Raw genomic sequence first — 21,355 nt, forward strand, 5'->3', positions numbered from 1 at the left:
TACATAGAGTTCCGATCCAGATAATAAACTGTCAGACTAGAGACTAAATTCCATTTATCTTGCACCTTGACATCCTCCCATACACTAATCCATTTCCACTGAGACTGTTTTTAACAATCTGACCCTCCCAGCAATTAAGAACAGCTGCCATTTTTTTTTTTTTAACAAACCTGCCAGGAAAATATTTCTTGCTTTCCTCACAAACCTGGAATTTTGAGCCACCCTCCCACCCCCAAATTACATTGGACTGATTCCCGGGACATGTAATGTTCAGTCCTGGGCTAATGACTGGTTTAAATTTCAATAACCCGCAGTTTGTTATGACCAAAAATAGATTATAACACGGTAGAGATGGGATTCCCCCTTTTCTGACAGGATGTGGCCTTTTTTTATCTATGCTAGACTTGCTAGAATATAAAATAGCAGAGTTTAAAAGTCAAAGTTATGTAGGTGCTGGTTAATGTTCTAAAATATTTCATATTGTGCTGCTACCTGCAGCTGCAACCGCAACTGAGGCCCCACCGAAAAGCTGTTGCAGAAGCACGTGGTCAAGGACAGCCCTCACCATGGGCACTTCATGTTCAAAGGAGGGAGGATGAGTTGATGAAATGAGTTAACTACAGTCCTGAAAGAGGTTAGTGCCAAGTTGCAATTAAATGCTATGACCCCGCTCCTGATCTACTGTCCAAGCCTCATGAAAGCATCAACTCCTCAACTAAAAATAGTAGTTTTAGCTGCATTTTCCAGTTGAAGCTGGAAATTTGTGAATTTGTGATCTTTAGGCAATATGTCTTCATAGACACTGAGAAAAGTGACTCCAGCAAAGAGGCACAGCATGATGTAAAACACCTGCTGGTGTAAAGTGGCCTGAAGATTTTATTGCTGCTCGGTGTTCAACTTAACTCATGAAGTCAGACATACGTGACTCGTGTGCTCATCTTATTCCCACCTAACCCAACATTTTATTTATCTGCTCTGCTAACATATGCAAAACCTCTCTATTGCAAAGATGTGAGTGCTGATATGTTTTTGCATTTAAACTTTACAGTGTGCCTGTCACCAGTATTGGGCTAGTGCCTCCTACTGAAATGTGCCTGCCTTCACTGTAAATCATCTAGTACCAAACAGTATGTCTATACTGTAGGTGTAACTTGGTTTAGAGGACAGACAGCAGAACATATCCCATCACAAGAAAAGATGAGTAAAATGGAGTAAAATGGTCGTTTAATCACCATCAGTTGAGGAAAAACTAACAAACCATATTCTTCAGTACAGCATGGGTGTTTTCCTCATAAAAGCAAGGGAGAAAACATCTTGCCTCGTCTATGAGGTATGAATGGCACTGAAAGGAAGGACCTCCTGCTCTACCACTTTTCACTGCTTTGGAAGGATGGATCTGAACAAATCTTTGTTGTGGTCACCTCTGGCCATGTTGTTCAACTCATAATACAAAAAACTACAGCATCTTAAAAAAACACAGCTGAGAACATCTCTGCAAAGGTTGTAGCAAGTTCAATATAGTGCAGAGGTGACCTTCAGACCACCTTTATGCAGAAGTCTTTGGCCTCAGCTTTTGGCATATCAGTTGCACCTCAGGATTTTTCTTAGCAAATAGAAATGACGCCATCTTCCTAAAACTCTCAAATAACAGCAAAGAATTCAGCTCTGCATATAGATATTTCTCCTTCATAAAAATAGATGTTTATACGTACCTGTTTTTTGTTTCATACATTCAGACTTTGTTTTCAGCAAATCATTAAAAAAGTGATGACTTGCTGCACTGCTTTTTAAAATCTAGTCACAAACCACAATCGCTTACAGGAAATGGAATGTTTACTTGAGTTTATTATACAAGGGTCTGGATATGAGCTGTGGGATTTTTACACCTCATAGCAACGGTATTACAATTTATTTACATCTTCATGTTGGCAGCTGCACAAACTCTTATGAAATAGGACAATCACACCTTAGGGAACAGTAATTATAGGCAAAGGTATAAATAGTATAAAGGAGTGTATGCATTTGGCACTTAAGTCGAAGAGAATAGAAACTATTCTGGCAAATCTTCAAAAACACAGACTCTTGTTCATTATGAGGGCATGAACTAATTAAAAAGAACTTGTCAGAATCAGCTGCATGAATAAATTCTAGTCAACTCTGGCACAGTCATGCTCCAAACCCACGAAGAGCAAAGTTGTTTTAGTGATGTCATAATTTGGACGTTCGGAGTATGATATCATTTTTGACAGAATTAATGCAGAATTAATACCATATGTTTAAGCATTAATAGGTATTGAATTGAACACCCACTGATAAGTCTGTGCTGGTTTCCAAAGTAACAGTCTGGTTTTTTCCTTCATAACGCTTACATTAACATAATATCAGAAGGCAAATTTATGATATATTTCGACACTTTTGTAAGAAAGCCTTCAAGTTTTACATCTCTACCTCTATTTCAAAATCTGTTTGCATAAGAAAAGCAATTAAACTGCAGTGCAAAATTTTTAATAGTGACAAAATCAGTGTTGTAAGAGAATAATTTTAAGGCAATTGTAAACTTGAAAGAAATTGTCACGATTTGATTATTGGGAGGAGAATTCCACTGAGGATGAGTGGCTTCATCTATAAATCATTTGTTCTTCTTAGACAAGGAATACAAAAGTTAAAATTTGTTGTATTTTGCAGTTTGTCAGTTCATAGTTACTGTCAGTGACCAGGTGTTACTCTTTCTCAAGTGCTTTGGCTGACGCCCATCTCCTTTCTTTCCCAACCTTGATATATTAAATTCTTTCACTGTTATCCGTGATAGTTCTTAGGGTCTTCTTCTTCAGTTTTTCTTCCCCTCAGGATATAGTTTTATTTTGAGGATTTATGGCTGAAACAGAGATTTCACCTTCCTCTTCAAATGTAAGGGTGAGCTAAAGAACTAGTGAGCAGAGGTTGCGTAGGGATATGGCAAAGTTTGCCAATGGAGCTAAACAGAAGAATTAAAAGAGAAAGTTGACACTGGGATGAGAGAAGCTCTCTTGATACTGAGTACTAGTGTAGTAAACTCAGAAAAGAAATTTAACACTGACAATGTGAAAAGTTGCATGTGAAGAAACAGCCTACATTCTACATTCATATTGGAGAGACTTGAAGTAAGTGTTGAAAAGAAAAAAAAGATTATGGAGTTCCAAGCACATGACAAAGTCAGCTCCATATTCAGTAGTAATAGGAAGAGTAAATCAGTTATTCGGAATTAGAAAGAAAAAGATAGAGAATCAAAGAGGAACTCTCCTTTTGTCCATGTGCATCCCCTGTCTCCTCAATGAGGCTGTAGAAGAAATGCTAAAGATAGGGAAAATGACAAAATGGATATTGAAAAATAAGGAATAGCTTCCATGTGAAGAAAAATTAAGTAGACTAAGACCTCTCAGCCTAGAAAAGAGGCAACTGAAGTACAATGATTGCTCACAGTGTCAATTGAGCATACTACGAGGGAACTCTCAGAATAAACAAAACAGATTTTATCATTTAGAAGTCCCATATGTCAGGTTCAAAACAAATAGGGAAGGAATAATTTAAATTAATTTTTTTTTAAATGTAATTTGACTGTAGAATTCTTTGCCATTGTTTAGGTATGTCAGAAAACAGTGGCACAAATCAGTTTATAATGCTATACACTGGGTCTGCTGTGTCTTACTGAACAAGCCTTTCCATACACACAGTGCTACATCCTGTGTGTTATTGTCCAGGCTCCTCTGACTTGCAAGAGCTCCTGATAAGCAAGGCAATTGCAAATCAGTATGCCTCCTATTTATTCACGTGCTGAACAGTTCTTCAGTGTGTCTGAGCAAGGGTGGGCATGGCCAGGAGCAGACAGAAGGACAAGCTTTGAGTGAAACATTTTTTTGATGATGGGGCAGTAAAAACATTTACCCTATGCAATGAGTTTTTTCTGTTTTGCCACTAAGGGGTATGGATTCAGGACTCATTTACCGACAAAAAATCTCTCCCACATCATCCTGCACTGCTAGAAGTGCAGGGCTTGCCCTTCTGATCACAGCTCAAAGAAAGTTGAATGATGCCCTAAAGGTGTTTATTCTCTCCCTCAGCTGAATGCTTACTGCAAGTCTTCTTGTCGAGTGCTAAGGTGCTTTATGGAAACATTTGTAGTTGTCCATGGTTTTGTAATGGGTACTGTATGTTCTGGAGAAATATAGGGTTTGGTTTTCAGAAAAGATCATTGTAAATTATAAGGAGAAGACCTCATTTCACTCTCCTCTTTCTTACTGATGATTAAAAAGCAAACTGAAGTCAATACTATTTTCAAGTTTCTATAATACCTCTGATTTTGTTTGACTCCTTTCCAAGTTCTGTGGTTTTAAACAAAGAACAAGTAATGATCTGAAAAGCAAACCAGTGTTCATTGCACTTGCACCTGCCTTGGATTCCACCCTTTTGTTTTCATATTACCCCTCTGGGTTTCTGATAAATTCATGATATGTTCCAGGCTACCTTTTCATCATATACCCACAAAAACACAGATCCACATGGGAGGTTTCCCAGAATGCATTAAGTATGCAGAATTCCTTTATTGCTTAAGTAAGAAAAACAAACTATCATTTACAGGGAAATCAGAGCATCAAAAGGGAAGGAGAAAGATTTAATTATACAGTAGCTGCACATTTGTTACTTCTAGTGGAAGGATTTTACTTTAGTTCAATCTTAAAGATTTTAGATAGAGTAAAATGCAAGGAAAACAGAAAATGACAGTGAGGAACAAGCATGGGGGTTTTTTCTATTTTGAGAACAGCAAACCGAAAGACCTCCTATTTCTGTAGTCCACCCTGGTGTAATTTAAGCACTTCAAAATTGAATGGTACTCACAGAACTCCTTACTCCTTCCTCTTCTAGTGATATAGATTTTTTTTTTTGAGTATATAATATTCTGAGTGACTTTTTTTTCTCATTGCATAAGAATTCTCCCTAGCATAAACATCAATACGATTACAATTTTCCTATTTCTATTTCCCTTGCCGTGGTGGTTTCCACACCAAAATTTTCAGAAGTCTCTCCCCCCCTTTTTTTTTCCCCCTCCATGGCATATTCCCTAGATAGGAAGGTTTTTGTAAAGAGGAGTGTTTTACATTTGCTCTTAAGTCTGGACTTGTTTTGCCTTGGGGGAAGGAATGGGAGCTATATGTGGAAACACTGTAAGTATCTGTATCTGTGGGCGAAACATGGGCCTCAGTGAAGAAGAAATTCTGTACTCTTTATTGGGTTATGAATTTCCCTCATTACCATGAACATAAAAACCCATGAAGGTCTTGTAGTAGCTAGGCCACAGAGTAACAGCAACATCTTGTAATGACTCAATTTGTGTGTTCATCAGCCATGAACTGGTGTGTGAGAGGGGACTTAATCCTCTTTTGGAGACATACCCTACTGACTAGCATTGTAATGAAATGTAACTGTATATTTCCCCACAGACTTGGTAACTGAAAGACAGTCCAGTCTGGGATTTTAAAACATGATATTAAAATATGATTTCATATTATATTTGGTATGTCTTCCCATTTGTGGCTCTAAAGTCCAGGCTAATTTCCCACCTGGGCTTTACTCAACAAACTGTTGTGTGTTTCTTACTCTGCTTATACATTGCTTGAACTAATAATTGTCCCCTGAAGTTCCACTACTATCACCTTGTGGAAAAAAGTATTGTTAGACGTGGAGGACGTGGCTGAAATATCTGGGTTTAAATGCAGCTGGTTTAATTTGCACTGAAAATTTTGGTAGGTAAGGGATTCCCCCACCCTCTGCAAACATACACACACACAGTCACATTTCAAAACGTGATTCTAAACTCCTGAACCAGGTTATTAGGTATAGGGTTGTACACTTTCATGTTGCACTCACATTAGAGCATTACAATCTTCCAGATGTTCATAGACAAACCAAGGAGGTGACAGTGACCATGGGGTTTTATCCTGGTCCCCCTGAAGTCACTTGGAAATTTGCCATAAGCATAATCAGTACCATTAGAACCCTGGTAAGGAAGATAAGATCAATATGAATGCATAAAAATTTTATTTATCATAATAAAAATTGAGAGTACTGTTCAGTGCTTCAGCAACATAAGCAACAGGTAACTGAAGATTTCACTTTCCCAGGGAAAGGAAATATTTTCCCTGGCCTCATATGATTTTCATGCACACTCTTTACAATGTCCAATACATTTTAGGAGATTTTTTAAGAGGTATGTCTTTTTTATGATCCTTTTGACGTGTTTTGTTTAAAATATATACTTTTAATGGTTTTAATATGCTCATAGAAACTGAAAGGCACCAGTAGGGAAAAAAGTCTAAACAGATAAATAAAGAATAAAAATAAGTAGAGTGCGTGGTTATCCTCAATGTCAATCTATCCGTGTTAATAAGAGAGCTTTGAAGAGACCATGTAACCTTCTTTTGACCTTTAAAAGAGAGATGCCCAAACTTTGCTTGGTTGAGAATCATACATTACTTCAAATGAGTAAATTAACATCTTGTCTAATAAACCTGAGCTGCATTTTATTTCAAGTCACATTTCAAGTTTAGGTCCATTTAGGATTCTCAGACCTTTTGATACATAGCAGATCCTTATAAATGTTATGCGAGTTCTGCTGGATACTTCCATCTCTAAGAGAAAAACAATTTCAAGGCTGAGAAAAAAAAGTTACATACAACACAGACTTGCATAACAGAAGACTGACTTGGACATCAAGCATCCAGTCCCCTATATGCTAAGTAACCGTAGAAGTCCCACTTCTGAATTGGTTAAACATTTTTAAAAACAGAAATCTTTGCTGCAAATGCTGTCTGTGTTTTAAAACTGGTCCAGATCCTCCTCTGACATGTAGAGTCTGTCTTTTATTTCCCAGCTTAAATGAGCTGGTTAATAATGTGGTTTTTTTCCATTGAATGGTATTTACTTTAAGTAGTTCTTCAGCTGCTTTGGTATTTTCATCTTTTGGACTAGGAAATACTAGTTCACTGGGGTGGATGGCCTGCTTTAAGGACATTTTCAGAAGGGAGCCCTGTGTTCCTCACTTAGAAATGTGTTGCAAGAGAAAAAAAATGGGAAGATGATGTCTTTTCAGATACAGTTAGGAAATAGATACTCTGGAGAAAAAAGTTTTTTGTTTTTTTGACTTTTTTTTTCTCATTAAGTCCACAGAAAAAGCCATCCATCTGTCTTTGTCCAGATTATTGCAAAATATTTGTGTTTGTAGCGTGACATTCATACAAGAATGAACACCTCTTACTTTGTTCTGCTGTCTCTGTTGGTTTGTTCTATTCCTTTCTTACATGTGTTGCAATTTTTTAATGATTGTCTCAAATGTGCTGCAGACTCCTGAGTGTTCATTTGGTTTTTAATTGCATTTGAATGTTGTGTCATCACAGCTGCCTTCTTTGTGATCAGATACAATTTGAAATGTACATTCCGCAGTGCTTAGAGGTGTCAATAGCAATTGTGGATTCAGGGTGCTCTTTCATAGTCTTCTCAAAAAGATGACAGAGCTTGAAGTTGCCTGAGGTTTCAGGCCAAAGGTGGTATAAGTACCCTTTCCACGCTTAGAATATATCAAAGCACAGCATAATAAACTAATTTATTTTCTATAAACTACTTTCTCTGTGATCGGTTACTAACAAAAATTCTTCATCTTTGCTCCTGCCATAAGCCAAGGGAATTTTATGATGGTACCTTTCTTTTTTTGAAAAGGTGGCTAAGGATTTTAAAAAAAGGATTTTTTTTAAATAAATTTTTTGCAGTCCATCTGTGGATTGGTTGATTGAAGACAAAAGATGATGAAATAGCAATTCAGCATGCCATTATAATTAGAACAGTCACTATGTCCCAGAAGTATTTCTTACACCACATTACATCACTGCTTACAGAATCACAACCTCTTTGTTTAGGTGCCTTTTAATGACAGAGAAAAACAGTTCTTCCACAAACAAAAGTGTCCTCTTAACAGCTGAAGTCACAGCTCAGTTTGCCTCTTGGCTGGGATACACATTCCATCTGGAGCTCTATCAAGACAGTGCAGGGAGGTCTGGCAGCTGAATAATGAACTCTAAGTAAATAGGTCATTACAACATATTGTTTCTGTGTTACTGGATTTTCACAATATGAGCTTGCAGCCTGGATTCTCATCTCTCTAAATGGGGTAACTTTATCTCTTCTAACTTCAGATAGCAGAGATGACAATGTCTGAGCCATCAAGGATACTATAGTGTTCGTTTTTGAGCACTTACTGACCAGGTACATAAATGCATGTGGTAGCCTGTATTTAAACGTGTGCTTTCTTTACAATGACAAAAAGCTTGTACCCAAAAAACATTACATAGGGTAAATCCCCCGAATTATAGTTTTTAAAGGTTTGCAGATTTATTAACATCATTTTGCTTCATATAGAAAAACTATATCAGTGCACTGTTAAAAAGTATTTCTTTAGTGCATACATGTGCTCTGAACTCATTCTGAAATATTAAACAACGTTAAAATTCGTCAGTACCTGTAAGTAAATCCATCAAATTTCTACTTCTACTGTTCTTAATTTACAGATGCATATTGAATGCATGAAAGAAAACATGTTACTAATACCTATTCAGCATGATCATTATACTCTAGCTCATATGCTTGCATGTAAATGTCAATAATTTTTGCTCAGGGTCATCCCTGACAACTCATTTCTTAGTCTTCAGAACGCTGTATATATCGTCTGGATTTTTTCAGAACTCACAGTTGAAAAATTTCTGATTCTTACTCGTTAAAATTACAACTAGAATTGTGCTTTGTCCATCTTTTTCTAGGTGAATAAACTTAAGAGACAGGATTGATTCCTTACACCTCAGTTTGAGTAACTGGTGTTTACTCAGACTCTGAATCCCTGGATTGCGTTTTCAGTTTGGCCTCCTATTTAGCAGTCCCTCATTTTCATCTGAAATGGACTAGGAATAAGCAGAAATCTGATCTACCCAGTTATTTTTTGACTTATATGCATTTGAAGACATTATGCATTTGAGGCACATCTTTGCCACTGTGCCTTGGTTCTGCCATGTGGCTTTGGTGCTTTACACCAATGGCTGCCAAAATTAAGTGGAAAGAGATATACACTGTTCTATAATCAATGGTAAAGACATATGTGAACTTGAAGTGCAGGTTGTCATTGACCAGAAGTCAGTATTCTGGTGACAGGAGAGATTTTCTCCCAGTGCTGGAATCTGAGACCTCTTTTCATGGCAAACATAATTCTTAGACATCTTTATCTTCCACCCACAGCCAGCTTGTTTCTTCCCAAATAACACTCATTGCTTTTGGGTGTGATGGGTTCCTCTCTTAGACTATAAATACAACATACACAAACTAATGAAATACAAGGGACATCAACTAGTTTTTCTTTAATAATAGTTTTAGCTTTTATTGCCTCCATAAGGTTAATTACTAGGATTCTTCTACTTATATTGGGTAATTTTAATCAAATAGCACTTCTCTAGAGACAAATATTCCAAACAAGACCATTCTTTCTCTTTCTGGAAAAAAAAAAAAAAAAAGACCAATATAAAGTATGAGAGTTACAATATCCCATCTGCAGTGTGTACAGACAGCCAAGCCATACCATGGATTAAATCCTACATAGATATACACTCTATGAGGTGTAAAAAGTCCTCAGTCATAAATCATTTATGACTGGATGTTTAGATTTTTAATTTTTTTTTATACACTGCTTGTAAATATTTTTCTCATGCTATCTCCTCTAAGCAAGCCCTTCCCTCTCTCTTTGTATTTATCTGTTTCTCCACCACTGTAGTCTTGGAGGAAAATCTGAGCCTGGATTTTATTTTATTTCCATTTAAATCCTTGAAGTGTGGAATTCTTTTACTTCAGGATTTTAAACTAGACCCTCAAGGCTACCTTGGCAGACTTCTCTGGTTTTAGAGGATGGATTTTTCTGTTTTGTTTAAGAAGGTATCACAATCAATGACTCTTTAGAACTTTCAGCATGCAGTAAAAAAATAGAGATGACTAATATCTATTTAGCAAGTAATGATGGCTTAGCAATATTTACCACTCCAATTTAGCCTCTCTGGCTCCATTACTGAGGATATTTTCCTGAATTAAATTTCCCTCAGTTCTATAGCCAGCAGCTGTCCACAGGAAAATAAAAAAAAGTCTCAAGTACTCCAGAAATAATGATTTCATATTTCTAATAGGTTCCTTTAACTGCACAATCAAAACGGTCTCTTGTGCCCTCTAGCATGTGGTATGTCATAATAAAAAACTTCAAGTCAAGCAGCTAGAGGAATACTGGCACAACAGATTAAAACTTCTATCTTAATGGCTTTTCATGATGGTTCATTTACATGTATGTAATAATTGATCAATAAAAGGAGGAGAAGTGTATTCTTCGTCTGTGGAGCTTTGCTCTGAAGCTAAAGTTGATAACCACATTGGGATTATTTAAAGAGGATGTTCATATGAAGTTTGTGGACGCTTCCCAGCCCCAAATGGATCATGCTGTTTTTCCATTTATGTCTAAGTGTCACAATATTTTGTTTCTAAATGGTTAGGTTAGGTCATCTTGACACCAGCTGTACTAAAGGATTTAAAGGAATACAAGAACATGTATACTTAATATTTTTTAAGCCCTAGTATATTTAGCCTAAACTTATTAGACAAAATTCTTTCTGGTAACTTTAGTGGAGTTGTTTGTTACTTTGCAATACATGTTTTCCTCCAGAAACCTTCCATTATTGTAATGCTTTAAGATATGTATTGCTATACATGACTTTTATTTTCCTTGTAGGCAAAAAAGAAATATTTTCTTCTTTACTATTATGTGACAAAAAATATTTCAAAATATTTCCTAAAATTCTGCCAGTGCTGTGTATGACTTCTGAATAACTAACTTACACATTAAAGAAGCTGGGTTTAATTTAATATAGGTTCTTAAGATCCAAAGGTAAATTTTAAATTAAGTATAAACAAACAAATGAACAAGCATATCTTAACTCTTAAAGATCAAGTAAGGATTCTTTTCTAAAGGTTTCATCAATATTGTATGTAAAAAAAGAGTATACCCAGCTACACATTGACAGTACTGATTTGTAGAAGTATAAAAAATGATCAGAATTTCAATGATACAGGAAATTGTTTTTCAATTTCTTATGTCCTCTCAAGCCACTTCTAGTCAAACTACAATTTTCATACACTGCTGAGGTATACTTTGCTTTACTAAATATTTGCTATCAATCAAATGATGCCAGAACTGATTGCCACGAAAACACAACTTATACATCTTGTGCATTCTGAACTGCAATTCATCCAAGAAAGTATATTCAGGACAATGCACATTTCTTCTGGATTAAAACATGTGTCAAGTCAGAGATTTTAAGAAAAGATTAAAGATTTGTTTTTCTAAGGAATCGGAGATATTAGAGCTTGAGACTTCAATAGAAAGGAAGATTCCTTTGACGACTGTAGAAGCTTTGAGTCATGCTCCCACTTGACGAATCCTGTAAGAATTTACGTAAGTGAAAACTGTGTAAGTCATTTCAGTAGTCATTTGAAAGCTTAAATATCCATTTTTTGTGTCATACAGCAAATAATCTTGAAATTAATAAATTGTTTCTCTAGTTCACTGAAATATAATTTATTATTTTGACAGTCCTTTGAGATTTTAATTTGCAGAATAACCAATAAATACATAGGATCCACGATTTTTTTTCCCTAGTATATGAAGTGCTTGGCTCTAAAATATCTTAAAGAAAAGCAGTTTAAAGAGGTTTGCACAAAGTTGTAACCAGTTATTCTCCCTGAATCAGGTGCTTAGTTTATAACAGTTTAGAAGATATGCAAAGTTTAAAGTTATAGTTGTTAAACATTTTAAACCCTTTTACTAGAAGTACCCCACTAAAAAGAGGGGGATGTTTAGCATCACTATGTAACTTTGATTTTTGTTTAAACTCATAAAACATGACTTTCCTGATTTTGCTAGTCCCACTGTACCCAATAATATGGAAAATATTGCTCTCCCAAAACCTTGGGTAGTTCTTTCTTGTATAAAATTATGTTCTAAGCCTCATGAGCATACTAAGCTCAGCTGAAAAACCTTATAAATATACATTTTTATGGAAAAAACCTCCTAATTTTTCTGTCAAATTATTGCTTTAAATGTGTGAGCTGTTTTGTTCACTAATCTGAGAAAAATCTTATTCTTGTGCACAGATTTGGAAATATATTAAGGAATGGATGAGCAACGGAGGAAAGAGTTATAAAATTTCACAAACTCTGTATAGGTTTTTTCAGCTTCATTTATGTCTGTAATGGTGGAAGTGAATGTCTGTTCCTGCAAATGGTAACAGAAAACAGATATTTATGTAGAGAGTTAAAATGTGTTTGATTGTAAAACAAAATGTGTATGTTAGAACAATAAGTGCAATATATTGTACTTTTTACATAGAAGTCAGAGCATGTTTAAATAATAGGAAACTTTCTAAATACAGACCATGGGAACTACAGTACTGAAATAGCTTAGTGGTCCACATGGTCTCATTTCTGATAGTGTTCAGCTGTTAGGGAGGAGAGCGTAACAGACAGACATAAAATCTGTCCTGCTGTCACATAGTGGCTGACTTCTGCTTTACAATGGGAAATTTGGTATTCTACAGATAGAATGTGTTTTCTATAAAAAAATTCCACTCCTGTTAAAATAATTATAAAAAAAATCTGAAAATATCTATTAATCTTCTTTTTCACTTTAGAGGTTTAAAATTTACTTCAGAAAAATAGAAAATTTTGGAAAGAGGACACTTTTATTATTTTCTGCAGGAAATTTCTGTGGAGGTTTCAATGGATATTTTTTCTTTTTTCCAGTTAAACACTATAATTTAATATTCTTATTATTCATATATTTTTAATCTCGGTAAGCCAATGTCCTCAGTGATATTTTCTGGCAATCAAATTATACAATTGTGGATTTCTTGAAAAGGAATTTCCCTTATTCTGTGTGGTTTCTTCCATTTTTTTTCAGCTGCCGTTCTGCATTTAATTTGGAAAAAAAGATGAACAGCAGTTGCCCATGCAATTTCTCTGCCCCATTCAGTGTTTTGCTTTGTCAGACTATTTCTTCTTATCCTCACATCTCTTTTTTTTCCTTGTAAAATGGAAGCATTCCCAAGCCTTGAAACTTTCTTCTTTCCCAGTTCTTAACTTTCCTCGACCTTTACACTGCATTTACAGCCAGTATGATGGAGGGACTGTTTCTGGGGTCAGACCATGCCTGACTTTTGCTATGCAGGAAATGTTGAAGGTAAGGAAAGGTGAAGGACCAAGACAGAAGGCATGGGAGGTGATGGAAAGTAGTATCTAGCATACAGAGAAAATGAGCTAAGGAGGTCTGTGAAAAGGCCAAAGAGGGGGCAATGAAATGTGAATACACTAATAACTGCATTTACTTATTACTGCCTGACAACACTGTATGCAGTTCACTCCTACAGGGAAGTAGTAAAAGGAGTATTATCCCTCCATACTATGTCACCATATCCCTCTTTTGTAGTTCTTTTAGTTTAAGTGCCTTCCCTTCTATAGAAACTCAGAAACAGTTGCTCTATAAGCAGGTACCCAGAGAGAAACAAGCTTTTTTCTTTAAGAACATTCGCTATTCTCTTACAAAATGCAGTTAATAGAGCAAAAAAATTAAAAAACCCAAACAAACAAACAAAAAAACGCCTAACCAAAAAACGGAAACATAAAAAGAATAAAAAAACCCAATTCTGAACTACTTTTCCCTGTTCTCAGTCAACTCGAAGTAAACACTGTAGAGATGGGAGAAATGAAGGCTATCTTTGTGCCACATATTCCATTTACTAAGAGGCAAGAGAGTCATTCACAAGTTCCATTATGTGGTCATAAATCGTAGAAGAGTTCCTTATGTTTGTTTTAATAAACAAATTTCACTCCCTACTGATAAATTGAGCAAACCTCAGTAGATCGCAGCCCTCAGGCTTCACGGCAAAAGGAAAAGTACATTTGAATGTTCAGTTAAGCCGACCTTCTAAACTGAACTGGGAGAAAACAACTGTTTAAGGTCTATTCCTGCAGTGACAAATATCATTCATCTTTAGGCCCAGATGTGTTATTCAGAAAGGCAACCACTATTATTAAAAAAACACTTCTGGGAAGCACGCATGGATGACTCGTACTCTTCCATCCCTCACAGCCAAGGTACAAAGCTCACCAGTTGAGCAGCAAGCCTGGTAGTTGTCTTCCTAGGGCTCTTTCACAGGTAAAATTTTTTGCATAATGGTCCCTTTTAACAAAGTATTTTGGTATAACTAATCCTTTTAAAACTATACTCAACAACTCAGAACCTCTACATAGAAATTCCAACTGCAGCCCTTGCTTTTGAAATCCTATGCCACAGTTTGGTTTTAAGACAACACATAGCTGCTAACAGATATAATAAATGAATATATTAAGCACTGTCCCACAGACAGAATTAATTCAAATATAAAGTATGTTGCAGGAAACACTCTTTGGTTCCTTCTGTAGTCTATTGTTTAATTAAATTGTTCTAGAAAATTAGTGGTTTGGCATTACTCTAAATTATTCATTTCACTGAATTTGCACTATGGCCAAGGTTTCAAAAAGCATGCCTCAAATTAAAAGGTGAAAGTACTTATTTCTGTATCTAAATGAATGCCTCAAGTTTAGAAGTGACCTTACTATCACAAAAAAAAAGGGACTCCACTGCTGTAGGAAATGGGTAGTACACAGTCCTCACATCCCTCCTGTTCTTGGGCTGGTGTAAATGGTCTGTGTGACCATTCTGACTCATTGGCTTTGGAGAATTTTATTTTGGAGTCTTACTACTGACCTCAGTGTTTCAATTATTTTTGCTGCATTACCATGCAAAGAGTTATGCTGCCTCAAATGAGGCAACAAACAAAAATGGACAGGGGGAGAAGGACTTGTTTAAACTGGTATTATCCCAGAAAAAGCTTTGGTGAACACATTTATGCCAGCAAGGTGGTTCACTGGAAAACTGAAAAGAATTTCTTTTAAAAATTTAAAAAGTTAGTGTTTTAACCTCTGAACAGAGAGAATGGTAAATGCATTTTATCTTTTGATTAAGCCAGGAGCCAAGTAAGCCTTGTCCCATAGCTCCAGCAAGGGAGTGGAGCAGGACTGGCTCTTCCCTTCTGGACATCACAGCCATGCCCATAGCCAAAATCCTAGAGTGGGAGATATTTATGGGGCCCCAATAGTCTCCTCCAGAAACTGACCAGGAAATCTAGATAAGATTCTCTGTTGACTCAAACAAGGCAAAATTTTAAACTTTCAGTTTAATTGAAATTTTAAAGCAGTATTTTGTTTGGAGTTTATCTCAAGTGAACGTCCCTGCTTGCACTTCCCCTTTCTCTGCCAGCCATTTTTCTGGCTAACTACAAAGCTGACAAGCCAACAAAAGACCACAGGTATTCACATGATGCTAAGTGGTATTTTGGGGATTTCAAGCCCATTTCTGAGTTGCTGCAATTTGAATTTTAACAATTTCATGCTTTAAGAAGAAGAAGAAATCATCCGTGGTTGCTCTTCCATCCCATTGTGCTTATTTTTTTGTCTACTTGCTCCTTGTAAAACGAGCTCCTTCTAACACAATGGTACTAGACAAAGATGTATCCACGAATGCAGCCATTGAGTTCACTTTTTCCCACAAAAGAGCATTGATTTCTGTTTTTGAGGGATAAAAAAATGAACAGTTTAATAGAGTTATTGAATATGAATGTATACATATTTCTTTTTTTTAAATTTACAAGGTTGCAATGAACAGGAAGCTTGTAAGGACTAAAATTCAGTTGTTATTTTATTTTTAAAAGCGGTAGCAGTTTTCTCTTATACAAAACATCAAAATTAATTTATACTGCACTTTAAAAGCCTACTTTGGGAAATTAATAACACATATTAATCAGAAAAAAAGAATAGAATGATCTGGGAAAGTCCAACAAAATTAATTTTTAAGAGCTGGAATTAGGAGTCTTCAGATTATTGTCAGCATTAATATATTATTTTATATTAATACGTAAGAATGGTGGGTCTGGATTATGTCACTGAATTGTGACAGAATTTGTCAATCATTGTCTAGCCTGGTAGCACTGTCCAAGAGAAAAAACTGGTGGACGCAGGAAGATGCACAAGACAACAGTGAGACGACACTCGTTAGCAATACGGCAGCTTCAATGTATGAAAATCAGGTCATTGCCAAGTTCTTTCAAGCTTCATACAGTGAAAGGGTACTGAAATAGCTGTTTTATATTTATGAAAAACTCTTTCAAAACAATTTGGTATACCAAAGAAGATAGTGTGAATGTATTTGCTGGAAAACTTAACAAATAGCTACCTATGAAAAATCATATAGGGAGTGGAAAACCTGTGAAAGTCTTTCAAAGTGAAAACATGTTTTGTTTGATGTATTTACGAACAAGTTTTCAATAGAATAATATACAGAATTCAGTGGAAGAATATACATAGATTCTTACCACAGGAAAAAAGACAATAATTATAACTTCCTATATTAGTACTTTTATCATGTATTGCAGCAGAGCTGAGGAGAGCTAGTCATATCCTTGTGATGGATAGCATGTCACTCACAAATACTTAAAACTTCTTTCACTATTTCTATATGTCTTGTCTTTGTATGCCTTTGGGTCAGATTTCACAATAGCTTCACTCTGCCATTAACTTTGTTTTAAATTATTAAAAGTTATATATGAAGAATTTTGATAATTTGAAACTTTTTTGAGGGGTGAAAATATCTCTTGCTCAGGGGTGCTTTGAGACCTGAAGTGAAATACTTTAACTTTGACACCACCACATTTGGGTTTTCCCACTTTTGAGGGTAACTTTTTTTGGGTATTTTCTGTTTCATAAATGTCAATGTTCACTTTGTGAACAGCATTTGCCCATTCTGACACAAACTACTGTTTAAAAAAACCCATAACAGTGCTCTGCAGAAAAACGAAACTCTGAATGTTCCAGAAAGAAGCTCTAACTCCCATGTTGTCTCTGTGTATCATGTCACATGTTTTAGCTAAATGTTTTAGCTCCAAGAGCCCAAAGTTAATATTTGTAAATATTACCTCTGTATTTTTCCAGCTGAAAACTCTGACCTAAAAATCTAGGATCCAGTTGGATTGGGATCAATATGAAACCATGCATTATGTAGGAATTTTATGTGAAATAAGCTGTCTGAGCATAGCTTGTGGATATATACACAAAGCTCAGTTCATCTGGGAAGGACTTTATTCTTATCTTCCATCAGCCAAAGTGAAGTTCTCACTGTAAGTCCACTGTAGATTGTATTTAATATAAACTTCCTGAGTCAAATACCATTATTTCTAAAATAACTTGAAAAATCATTTGCATATTTCCCAGAATGTCACTTAGGGATATTGCTCAGACTTTTAACAAATATAAATCTGACAATTGTTTCTGCTCCAAATATTTATATATTTTGACCATCACAAAAGCTTTGTAGGTTTAATAGAAAAATAATTTTTGGAAAATAGTCCAAAATGCAGCATTACTTTAAACAAAACAGTTATCTGTGAAAACCATCATTAACTATGAGGTCTGTAAAGAAAAACTTCATTATTTACTTATATATATATATAACATCCAAACCCCATTGCTAACGACAAATATCATGCCGCTCTAAATTCCCATTTTAATGTGTCTGAATATCCTTTATTATAGAATAAATGGAAATTTTACTATGCTAGTACAATAATTTGATAGAGCTTCAGAGAAAAATTGCAATATAGTTTGTGATAATAGATATTGAGACCAGTTTTCTAATGGAGCTGCAGATCATGTAGAAATGCATCTGGGGAGTGATTGCACGTGGACTCAGTAAAATGCTTAAAATGATGGACCATATTAAAATGCCATTTTAGTACCGCTATGGTGCTGAAAATGGGCCAGAGGCGGCCTTTCTAAAATGCTGGTTAAACTGATGCTGAAGTGAAAGGGGAATATAGGGTATGGTCTCCTAAGAAGAGGTAAATCAGATATTTCAGTGTGGGGTTGGATAACAGGTAATCCTTGATCTTCCCTGCATGACTGGTTTGAACACAGTTTCCTTTTTCTACATATTTCCCATTCCCTATTTATTGTACTGTTTCATAAATATATCTGCTTAGAACTCTAATAGCTACATATACTTAATTACATATTTATTATATGTATAATTAATTAATTACATATGCTTAATCACATAAACTTAGAACTCTATTGAAATGGAAGGAAAATGCATTTCTGCTCTTCAGTGACCTCTAGTCTGCTTTTCTCTCCTTTCCACAATAAAGTCCTGAAAGAGTAGAATTGCAATATTATGGGAAAATGACAGAAACCCATCCCAGAACACTTTACAACTTGGTGTAAATTGAGTCCTGTACAAAATTTTAGAGGGCCAAATCTAAGCCAACTTTCCTTTTCTCAATAGTTCCACTGAATTAAAGATCTGGCCTCATCAATAAGAGCTGCTGGGTAAGGTTCAAAAATTTTCCAGATGGTGTGAATTAAATTCTTTAACAGATCTATAGGGTTTTCATTACACGAAAGCAGCACTAAAATATCGAGACTAAAAATATATCAATAACTCCAATATATATAATAAATGTTGTATATGATATAAGCATTATATGCAACATATACGTCATATATATGTAAAGCTATAAAATTTAATAGTATACAGACAGGAGGAAGCAATGTGCAAGTAAATACTACCTCGTCTATCAGAGATATAATACAAAAACTAATTAAACAGCATATACTTTAATAAAAACACTGAATTAAGCTTTTTATAGTTACTTCAACTCTTCCTACAGATCCCAGGCATTGACTATAACTTCCCCTAATAAGGCTATCAACAGAACAGTTCACTATGGCAAGACAGACTTGGACAATCCCTGGCACTGTAGCAATCTAAAAAGAACGTATACTATATACATTCATTGTGAAAATACTTGCCTTGTAGGAAAGAAACATCCTTTGATTACAAATATTTTTGTTTGTTTGTTTTTGTGTTTTTGTGATTTTTCCATGGGTCTTTATTTGACTAACAAAACCAAACAATGAAAATATAACTCAGCTGCTTCAGTGATGGAAGATTTAGATTCAAGATTTGAAGTCTTGATATCAATAAGTTGTGTGTAGGAAAAATGGTAAGCTGTTTGGCTACAAGTTCGCATTATATTTTATTCCTCTCACTAGGTTCACTAAAATTCCTGTGTAACACTGAGCATTTGGGATTGTGTGTAACAGGTATTTTTCTTAAAACTTGTTCCTTTTAAACTTCACTCTTGGATGAGGTTTAGTTCTTTCTCGCAGGTCAGCAAAGCATTTAAGTCCATAATGATTTTTTTAAGAAAAAAGTACCTGAAGTAAATGGGTCTCTGAATGCTTGAGTGGGCATGGGCTTTTGCATGTATTGCCTTGTCAGCTAAAGTGTTCAGTATTTGGTAGGACTGAGTCCTTCCACTGTTTGAAAAGGCACTGTGGGCAGAGTATTGCTAGGCATTGTGTGAAAAATGCTGTGATCAAACATGATAAAGAAAAATGAAGAGCCAGTAACCCCACAGTTATAGGTATAGCTGAAGTGAGATTCCCTTATACTCTGCTCCATTCATGGGTACATTAGAAGCCAAACCCTCTTGTTGGCATTTTGAACCATAAAACTGAGCCCTAACATTGTGCCCTGAGATATCGAGAAGCAGAGCACAGAGTCCACAGTCACGAGCTCCTATTTTCTTTTGCCTATTCCAAGGTTTGAAATAAAACCCACTTTGATGTTCCTTTGCCTGTGCTCAGTTTGCAGTCATGGCTGGGATGTCTCTACAGGCTGCTATCCTGCAAGACCTGAAGGCCAAGCAAAGCTTTAAATCCTACTTTCATGGAGAAGTCTTGCTCAGGTCAAAGATTAATCTTTTGACATCTTCTTGATGAAAGGATTGATCCTCAACTTACAAAGGGGACTCTTATGGCCTCTCAGGAAGGATATTGAGGTGCTGGAGCAGGTCCGGAGAAGAGCAACGAGGCTGGTGAAGGAACTCGAGCACAAGTCCCATGAGGAGAGGCTGAGGAAGCTGGGGTTGTTTAGCCTGGAGAAGAGGAGGCTCAGGGGAGACCTCATTGCTCCCTACAATGACCTGAAAAGAGGTTGTAGCCAGGTGGGCATCGGTCTCTTCTCCCAGGCAACCAGCAGTAGGACAAGAGGGCATGGTCTTAAGCTCTGCCAGGTGAGATCTAGGTTGAATATTAGCAAAAAATTTTTTACAGAGAGAATAATCAAACATTGAAATGGTCTGCCCAGGGATGTGGTGGATTCACCGTCCCTGGAGGTTTTTAAGACGACACTGAATGTGGCACTTAGTGCCATGGTCTAGTAACCACGGTGGTGTTGGATCAAGGATTGAACTTGATGATCTCAGAGGTCTTTTCCAATCGGGTCGATTCTATGATTCTATTCATGTCCCTGTGATAGTTCCACGTGGCGGTGAAAAGACTGAACCAATGAAGAATTGGGTTCAGAATACCTGACTGAACTGAAAATGTAGCTTCTTTTACTGTTTTCCACGCTTGATTATTGCTAAATAGTGTTAGCATACTCTCCAGTGATTTTTACTTTTTTCCTTTAAAATATAAATAAAACAAATTTTTAGCGTATTAATCTAGATTTCCACTGAAAATTGTGGGTTTATGCTTTTTTATGTGGAGAAGTCTGTTTCACCTTTAATTCAGTGCCAGCCTCTGTGTGTTTATATGTATGCAAGTACATGCGAATAGGCTTACTTTTTGAATATAGTTTTTTACTAATTAATCAGAAATGCTAGACAGGTTTGTCTAGTTGGGTGTCATTTACTTCTCAGAACCAGGCCACTCCTTTGGATGATAATTATAGTCTAGAGATGCCTAATTATGGAAAAATGTAGTATTTTCCACATCAGCATCTGCCTTCATGGCACTGTGCAAATATTCATGCGTGTGGTTTTGAGATTGATTTCTATGTCATACAGTTTGATTACAGATGAACTTTCTAAATCATTTCTACCTCTTCATTATTTCAACCTCTTTATTATTTCCACCTTTTCTAGTTTCTTTGCTCTCTCTTCATGAAATAACAATATTGATTTCATATTAATGTATGTAGAAGTCCATGTTAATCCCTTTTACTTTAAAGCAAAGGTAGTGGTGTGTCCTCATAGTTCCAGCATAACTTCTTTGTCATTAATTTATTGGTAGAGATTAATACTGAATTGAAACATGA

The 21,355-nt window shown here is 35.8% G+C and overlaps 1 long non-coding RNA gene across 1 annotated transcript in view; it reads left to right on the forward strand.

Annotated features, from left to right (window-relative positions):
* The window catches only part of LOC135413879 (uncharacterized), a 34,387-nt gene that overhangs the window by 1,001 nt on the left and 12,031 nt on the right, over nt 1-21,355 (forward strand). Inside the window, exon 2 of the long non-coding RNA XR_010430462.1 lies at nt 499-634. This is a non-coding gene — a long non-coding RNA (uncharacterized LOC135413879). The remainder of the gene's footprint in view (nt 1-498; nt 635-21,355) is intronic.

The sequence above is a fragment of the Pseudopipra pipra genome, chromosome 4, assembly GCF_036250125.1.
Source record: "Pseudopipra pipra isolate bDixPip1 chromosome 4, bDixPip1.hap1, whole genome shotgun sequence".
Taxonomy (NCBI): domain Eukaryota; kingdom Metazoa; phylum Chordata; class Aves; order Passeriformes; family Pipridae; genus Pseudopipra; species Pseudopipra pipra.